The sequence below is a fragment of the Sinohyriopsis cumingii genome, unplaced genomic scaffold (assembly GCF_028554795.1).
Source record: "Sinohyriopsis cumingii isolate HCF-2022 unplaced genomic scaffold, ASM2855479v2 utg002017l, whole genome shotgun sequence".
Lineage (NCBI taxonomy): Eukaryota > Metazoa > Mollusca > Bivalvia > Unionida > Unionidae > Sinohyriopsis > Sinohyriopsis cumingii.
This window is the reverse complement of record NW_028316105.1, coordinates 233715-242486: the sequence shown is the minus strand read 5'-3', so window position 1 is coordinate 242486 and position 8772 is coordinate 233715.

The following is an 8772-nucleotide window of genomic DNA, read 5'->3' as shown; positions in this document are numbered from 1 at the left end:
ATCATATCAAATTTACTTGTTTGTGCATCCTCACTAATAGTCTAAGTTAATTCATTCTTTGAAGAATCACCAAGCTTTGTATGGTAATTTACTTCATTTGTTTGTTTATGTGTATTCTAGAAGACTTGTTCTCATACACTAGGTTGTTCGATAATTTCCCGCGTGTAGCTAAGCAAGGAAAAGTGCATTTCTACATACATAAAAATCGGATTTTCTAATATATGTTTTTTTCTTCTGTCTCTTAGATCATTATTTAAATTATTACCAAATGTCCAGATTTATATTTGTCAACTGTTTTTTTTATAGAACATAATGAAAGAGGGAAAAAAATACAGTTCTTTAACAGATTTGATTAATACGAGTTTAAGAAAAAGGATGGTAAAAGTGTTCAGGAAAGGAAAAAAATAGATTAAACATATTGATATCAGACACATCTAAAATTTGCTGTCAGACTTTTCTATAATGAGGCTTACAAAGTCTAAAGTATTGTCAGATTTGTGTTTCTTTCACATGTCATTGTTGTTACAGAAAATAAAATATAGCAAAATTTAACAATATTGCCGTTAAAGAAAATTATAATTTATTTGTCATCTGACTCTTGTTTTTGTTTTAGCTAACATCATTTACAGTATAGTTCGAAATACTGTTTCGTTTTATCAAAGAACATTTCAACTGTTTTGTTCTATATCACTGATGACCCGTCATCAAAAATATAAGAAAAGGTTGAGATATACTTACTCGCTTTTTTAAGGAAATAATGAAAAAGAAGACGTGAAAATAATGATGCTAATAAATATCACTATTAATAGCAAAATGATATAATTTATTTTAATGGAGAAATTATAACAACTTTACTTAAATTCCTTCTTTTAAGAACCACCATGCTATGTATGGCTATATCTAAAATACTCCATTACTCTATAATCTGTTTGTGACCTGGCTGTGTTCTATGATATAGCATGCATGATCTAAAGTATCGTAAAATCTAATTTTTTTTTTCTTCACAGATTTGAATATTTTTCCATACATGTTTTTCTGGCGTTGATTTCACACAAAAAATCTGTATGCAAGTTTGAAAAAACTGATTTTATAATATTTCCTTCAGTCTTTTAGATCACTGTTTAAAGGCAGTACTACAAGATGTCCAGACGTAATACTTACAACCTGTTGTATTGTTTGAAGATCATAATGAAAAAGAGGAAAAAATAAAAGCCAAAAACATGATATATCTGATCTGATTAATATGAGCATAAATAAAAACATGATATGTTGCGGAGGACAAACTTATATCAGCTGTATTTCTTTGGTGCCTCCCGTATAACTACAACTAACATCCTTATTAACAATCAACAGGCTATATCTGGATACATATCCTTCTCTATATACGTCTGTATATCATAAACATGTTCCCACAGCCTCATATCATCCAGTCTGGAAGAATGTTTATGCTTACTTTTATGCACGCATGCATGTATCAATGAAGATGGATATTTTTGGTATGAATTCCATTTTCAACTTGTTTATAGTGACCATACACCTTATATTTCATAAACTAATTCATACAGTTGCACAAATTCTGCAAGTATTGCTGGATAGGATTACGTTTCGGAAATTATTTCAATCGGAACTCAAAATATTACAATAAAATTTAATTTAACAATGAATCATTATATGTGCACTAAGCCTTAACATTCTGCTGGATATAATTATTTTTGGAAATAAATTCAAATAAAGTTAACGAACGAGGTAGAAAAACCAAGCTATCAACCCTAATGAAATTCCACTGATTCATTTAAATCATTATTCCTAGCATTAGTCACAAGTTTGTACAAAATTCACTGAACAATACTAACAATACATTCATGGGTAACGAAAAATAAGCCATATTATTACTGTTGCAGAAAAATAAACATAAAAATATTGCTATTAGATTTGTTTGCCTTCCGGTTTATCTACGATCTAGATGATATCGTCTACACTATGGTTAGATTTGTGTCTTCTGTCACTGTTTCTGCAATTTTCTTCGATTTTCTCGGGATAATTTTACACACAAAACAAGATTATTGAAAGAAAACAATTAGATTTTCTAATGTATTGTTCTGTAATTATGGTGACTATTAGAGCATGCAACAGCAAATGCCAATACATAGTACTTACAGTCTGTGTTTAGAAGAATGTAATGAAAAATAAGAAAGATGAAATTAACAATACGATATTACTAATTACTATCTGTAAAACAAGAAAAATGTTTATACAAGGTGTCGTAATGGAAAAATTATGTCAACTGTACTTGTCATGTTTATACTATAATAAAAACATGTATTGGTTAACAGTCAATAAGCTTTATCTGGCTACGTGTCGCTCACATTATTCGGCTGAATGTATTACAACAAATCTGATCGCAATGACTATGATATTTCGATAATGATATGCATATATTCATGTGCGGATATATGATTGCATATGAGTGCATGCAGTCATCAATGAAGGTATGCATTTTAATAAATATCCATGGTCCTTAGTCGATCTCATCTTGTTCTTGATGTAAATACACGTTTAACAATTGCATAAAGACTTAATACACTGCTAGATGGCACTTTATTCTGGAAATTACGTCTAACGAATATCACAAAATTAAAACAAAGCTTTATAACATATGTTTAATGCACCTTATCTTAAAATAAAGTTGAAAGAAAATTTGAATAAAAAAGGTAAAATCTCGTATTATCCAATGTGCATGAGGTCAAAGTGATTGACTCAGATCATGCTTGTTAGCTTTAATTGCAAAGGGATGTAAAAGGCAAGCACTAGACAATATTGAGATATAATACTTACAGCCTGTGGGGTTTTTTTTGGGGGGGGGGGATAATGAAACAGAAGAAAATAGAAATCAATATTTGTTATCAATATCAACAAAAGGAAAAAGATGTGTATTGTAAAGAAAAAAATATCTGTGTTTTAGGTGCATTCTCTATAATAATACAAATGAACTCATTCTACTGCTTGAGTTGTATCATATTTACTTAACATAGTTACAAATTGATAGAGAAAATAAGAACAAAATATCAAGATTTCATTGCCAGATTATAAAAACAAACAAAACATATTAACATTGTTATGCAGGAGAAAATAATTTAAACAAATTATTGCTATCGATAGTGTCTATAATTTATTTGTCATCCAGCACTCACCTATGAGTTAGTTTAAGATGTTTCTTCTTTCACAGTTTCGGCAATTGTTTCTTAAAATTTTTGCCCGGTTTTATTTTACAGATAATTGCGTTATGCAAAATAATAAATCAATTAGATTTTCTACTACTTATTCACTTTGATGACTGCTAAAGCAGGAATCAGAATATATTTAAATAATACTTACATGCTATGTTTGAAGGATTTAATGAAATATACAAACATATGAGATTAATAACATGATAAAGTTGCCTTACTATCAATTTAAATAGGAACATTATGATATAATTTGCTTTATTGAATAATACAATAATCTTTACCTGTCAAGTTGTACACTTTAAAATAAAATAACTAAAATGTTTCGAAATAACCAATAAGCTATGAATAGTTATATATCTGTCAATATATTTGTTGTTCATATTGTAACAATCGAGTCCCCATAAACTATAATTATTTTATATTGTTTGTATTTATGCATGTTTCGATGTATGCTTATTTGTGCGTATGCGTGCATGCATGTATCCACGAAGATATCTAATTTGGTATTTTTCTTCGTTATTCAACACTACAATTTTACCGTGAAAATCCACATAATATTTCACATATAAATCTATATTTTTCCATAAAGGCCGCATATACTGCTGAATGGCAACAAAGGTTTGGAAATTATTTGAATAAAAATTAGCAAATTAAAGAAACAATTTAATTCATCACTGAATCATTATATGTGTAGAAAGCATTAACAGTCTCGTAAATTCAACTAATACATCAAATAAAAATAAATTTTGAACAGCAAGACAAAAGTTATCCAAAGTTGAAGAGATTGTTCTTATTGATTCGGATACGTTTTGCTGGATTCAATTTCAAAGCAATATAAAATTCAGTGAAAGTCTCCTCAATTAAATCGCTGGATGATAGTGAGAAAATTACACATAAATAAACATATTACTGCTGCTACAGACAAGAAAATATATTTTTAAAAAACAATATTGCTATCAAAGTTATATATGACCTGTCATGAAGCTCTTTCAATTCATTTAGCTTGCATTGTCATATTATAATTTAATTATTTTGTTTATAACGTTTTGGCTCATTACTTAACACATAAATGCAAGGTAATTATAATAACACAAATCATAGAGTCACTCTTTTGTTCCATCTGTTTGATCACAGTTTAGAGCAAATCATAGAAAATGTTAAGATATGATACTTACCACCTGTTTTGTGAGCGATACAATCAAACAGAGGACAATATAAATCAATTATACGATGATATTCTTATCAATTTAAACAAGAACATGGTGATGTTTTGTAACTGAGAAATTATATCAATCTTGTTAGGTTTATCCGGTATAATACATTAATTTGATTCCTTGCTAACAGCCATCAAGCAATGTATAGTTAAAAAATTTCACTCAATTTCTGAATGCATTACAACCGGTCTCCATAGACTTAGATGTTCGATATCGTTGTGTATGTATGTACATGTATGTATGTATGTATGTATGTATGTATGTATGTATGTATGTATGTAAAAGTGTATTTTGGTATGCATTCCTGGTTATTAGTCCTTCTAATCATGTTCATAATGAAATTGAATGTTGTGTTCTGAACTCAGTCTATATATTTGCACAAAGTCTTCATATACAACTAAAAATCACTCAATTAAAAAATTATAAGAAAGATAGTTCAAAAGGAAATAAGAAATTGAATTATTCAATGGATCATTAAACAAGCATTAAAGCAATCATAGTCTGGTGATTACAATTTATTTTCGAATTACATTCTAACAAAACTTTGCACAGAAAGATAAAATACAAATTATCTGATACTGATGAAACTTCAGTGCATAATTTGAATGAAGCAAAGTGATATAGTATTGCATGAAATATACCGATATTAATTTTGTTACAGAAAATAAAATAAACTACAGATAACGCTAATCATATCAAAACATTATTAGTGCTGTCAACTGACTCAGTGCCAATGACATAGCTTACACCGTCTACAGTACAGTCAGCTCAGTCGTTCACTCCTTCACAGGTTATGCAGTGTTCTTCCTCAGTTGTTTATCGGGTATTATTTTGGACATGAAACAGTGTCATTGAAAAAGGCAAATCAGAGTTGATTCTTTTGTGTTGTGTGTCTTGGTTGGATGCTTAAGGTATTAGAAAATATCAAGGTATAATACTTACTGCCTGTTTTTAATATAATGAAGAACAGAAACACAATATCAGAAAAACGAAAACGAATGTTTTGTTTCACAAATGAATCGGCACTTTGCATAAAGTCTTCATATACAGCTGAATCGTACTTAAATTTCACGTTATTTCAATAATATTAAGAAAACCAAAAACCTGAACTATTCAGTGAATCGTTATATGCACACAAAGCCTTCACATTCCCCTAGAGTCAACTAATTTTGTAAATATATTCAAAAAGATAAAAACTTACAACATGATAAAATCTGAAATTATCCAATGCCCAACAGGTCTACGGACTTGTTCGGATCATGTTTACGCCATGTAATTGTAAACCGACACAATTCAATGGAACATGCAGATATTACGTTGCTTGATGATAACCAAAAACGAAAAAAAACAAAACAAACAACATGCAATGAATATTGTTGCACAAAACAAAATAAATTAAATATTACAATTTGGTCCTCGAAAGGTGTCGATAATTTTTCTGTACTCTGACTCTCATTTATGGTTTGGCTGAAGTTATCTAACGGATAGTTAGATCTGTTGTTTTCTTCTTTCAAAGTTTCTGCAGTTTTTCTTCAGAGGTTTCTCTTTGGGAATACTTTACACACAAAACAAGTTCATTACAAAAAGAAAATATCTGATTTTCTTATCGTTTCTGTCTCTTGGATTGATGTTCAGAGAAAGCATTAGAAAATGTCCAGATATAATACTTACTCGCTGTTTTGTGAATGATAGGATGTAAAAGAAAATACCAAATCAATGATACTGCAGATTAATATCATTATAAACAGAAACGATATCATGCGCTTGAATAGAGTAATTATATCAACTTCAGATATTTGATGTATCCTCTACAACAATATAACAAATCCCTGTGAGCAGCCAATAAGCTAATATATTGATTTATCTCTTTCAATATGTGTGTCAATGTATTATAACGAACTTTCTAATCGACTGGGATATCCCAATATTGTTATGTTTGTGTATGTTTTAATGTATTTACATGTTTATGTTTATGCGTGAGTGCATGTATCCATGAATATGTAATCGATATATATTCCTAGATATTTGATGTTCTCACTTTGTTTTATGATAAAAGCATCTTATATTTCACAAATGAATGAAATCGCTATATTTTCATACAATCTTCATATACTCATGGACAGTACTGTATTTTTGCATATCATTCCAAACAAAATTCACAAATGAAACAAGAAATTGAATTAAACACTGAATCACGTGTGCACACTAACATCGAGTTGGATAGAACTTATTTTGAAAATAAATTTAAACACAATTTGAACAAGGTAAATCTCAAATCATCAAATAAGTCACAGCTGATCGATTTGGATCATATTTACAGGGTATAATATAATTGCCAATTTATATAAATCAGTAAAGTATCCTGACGTTCAGATGCTGGATGACAAAAAATAAAATATTCATCTTGTCACAGACATGAAAATATGCTCAAAATAACAATATTTATATAAAAAGGCATGTATAATGTATTTGTAACATAACTCATGTCTAAGATTAGATTACATAATCTGCAGTACGGTTAGATACGCTGCTTGGTCTCTAAGACCTTTCCCAGCTGTGATCATAGACACAAAAAGAAAAGTTATTCGAAGAGGAAAAATAAAATTATGTCCAAGTTTCTTCTGTCTTGTGAATGCATTTTGAGCAAGTACAATAAAATGTTGAGATGTAATACTTACTACCTGTTTTGTGAAGGGTATAATGATAAAGAACAACAAATCAGTAACATGATACGACCGTTCATTATTAGTATAAATAGAAAGAATGTAATGTGTCTTATAATAGAGAAATTATATCAAATTTATTTGTCAGGCATCTTCTCACTAACGACACAACTCAATTCCATCTTCACAATCAACAAGCTCTGTGGCTATGTGTCTTGCATTACATTTGCTTGTATATGTTATAACTTGTTTAAATAGAATATGATGATACAATATGTTTCCGTGTATTTAGATAATGATGTATGATTATTTATGTGTATGCATCAATGCACGTATCCAGCAATATATCTACTTTGGTATTTGTTCCTGCTTATAACTTGTTTTCAACTTGTTTATAATGAAAATATATGGTATGTTTCGCAGATGTATCCATATATCAGCACAAAGTCTTCATTAGCAGCGTACAGCACAAATTTTTAATATAAAAATATTATTAAACAAACGAAATAAGGAACTGAAAATATGCATTTCAATACGTGTAAAAAGGATTCAAATTCTGATAGATACGAATAATTTTGGAAATAAATTCAAACCTAACTTGAGAACAGAAACAGGTATCCAAAGCTCACTAGATTTTACTGATTGATTTATTTTCACATGACAAACTTCCAACTTTGAATAAATGACAGAGAAAGATAACAACATTAGGTTGCTGGATGATAGTGGAAAACACCTACTCACATTGATACTGTTACAGAGAGTAAAGTAACGTTAACATAGAAATATTGCTATCAAAGATGTCAATATATGTTTTGTCATCTGATTATGATATGTCATTTGGCTTATATTGTCAACAATACAGTTAAATATGATGTGTTTTTTCATAGTTTCGGAAACTGTTTCTTCGGTTGTTTTTCGTCCGCGTTTTAGTTTACATAGCAAACATGGTTACTAGAGGATAAAAAATAGATTTTCGTCTCTTTTGATCTATTTAATGACTTCTTATGTGAGTATTACACAATGTTGCTATATAAAATACTTACAATCTGTTTTTGAAGGATATAATAAAAAATAAGAAAACGATCAATACAATGTTATCACTAATTAGTGCAAACATGAGGAAAATCATTTATATTGTAATGGTGACATATTATAAGTTTTACTTGTCAGGTGGAATCTATATAATATAATAACTAAATCCCTTCTTAATATCAAAAGCTGCGTGTACCTATATCTCCTTTACTACATGTACGTTAGGTATTCTAGGAAACTTCTTCTTACAGACTAACATTGTCCAACATCTGCATGCATGTGTAATTGTGCTTGTCCATGTATATTGATGCGTACATGCATGTATCCAACAAGATTTATAGTTCTCACAATAAACAGGATACAAATGCGTTATGTTGTAGAAAGCTATTGATATATTTTCATGTCTTCATATATTGTTGCATAGCGCTAACGTTTGGAACTTATTTCAAACAAAATTCGGAAAATAATCCAAAACAAACTTCCGAAGAACCACTATACATGAACAAACCCTTAATATTCCGCTAGATACATCAAGGTGTAGAAACAATTTCAAAGCAATATTAAACAAGATAGAATGAGAAATTATTTGATACTTATAAGATTCCACTGACTGATTCGGATATTGTTAATGAATAT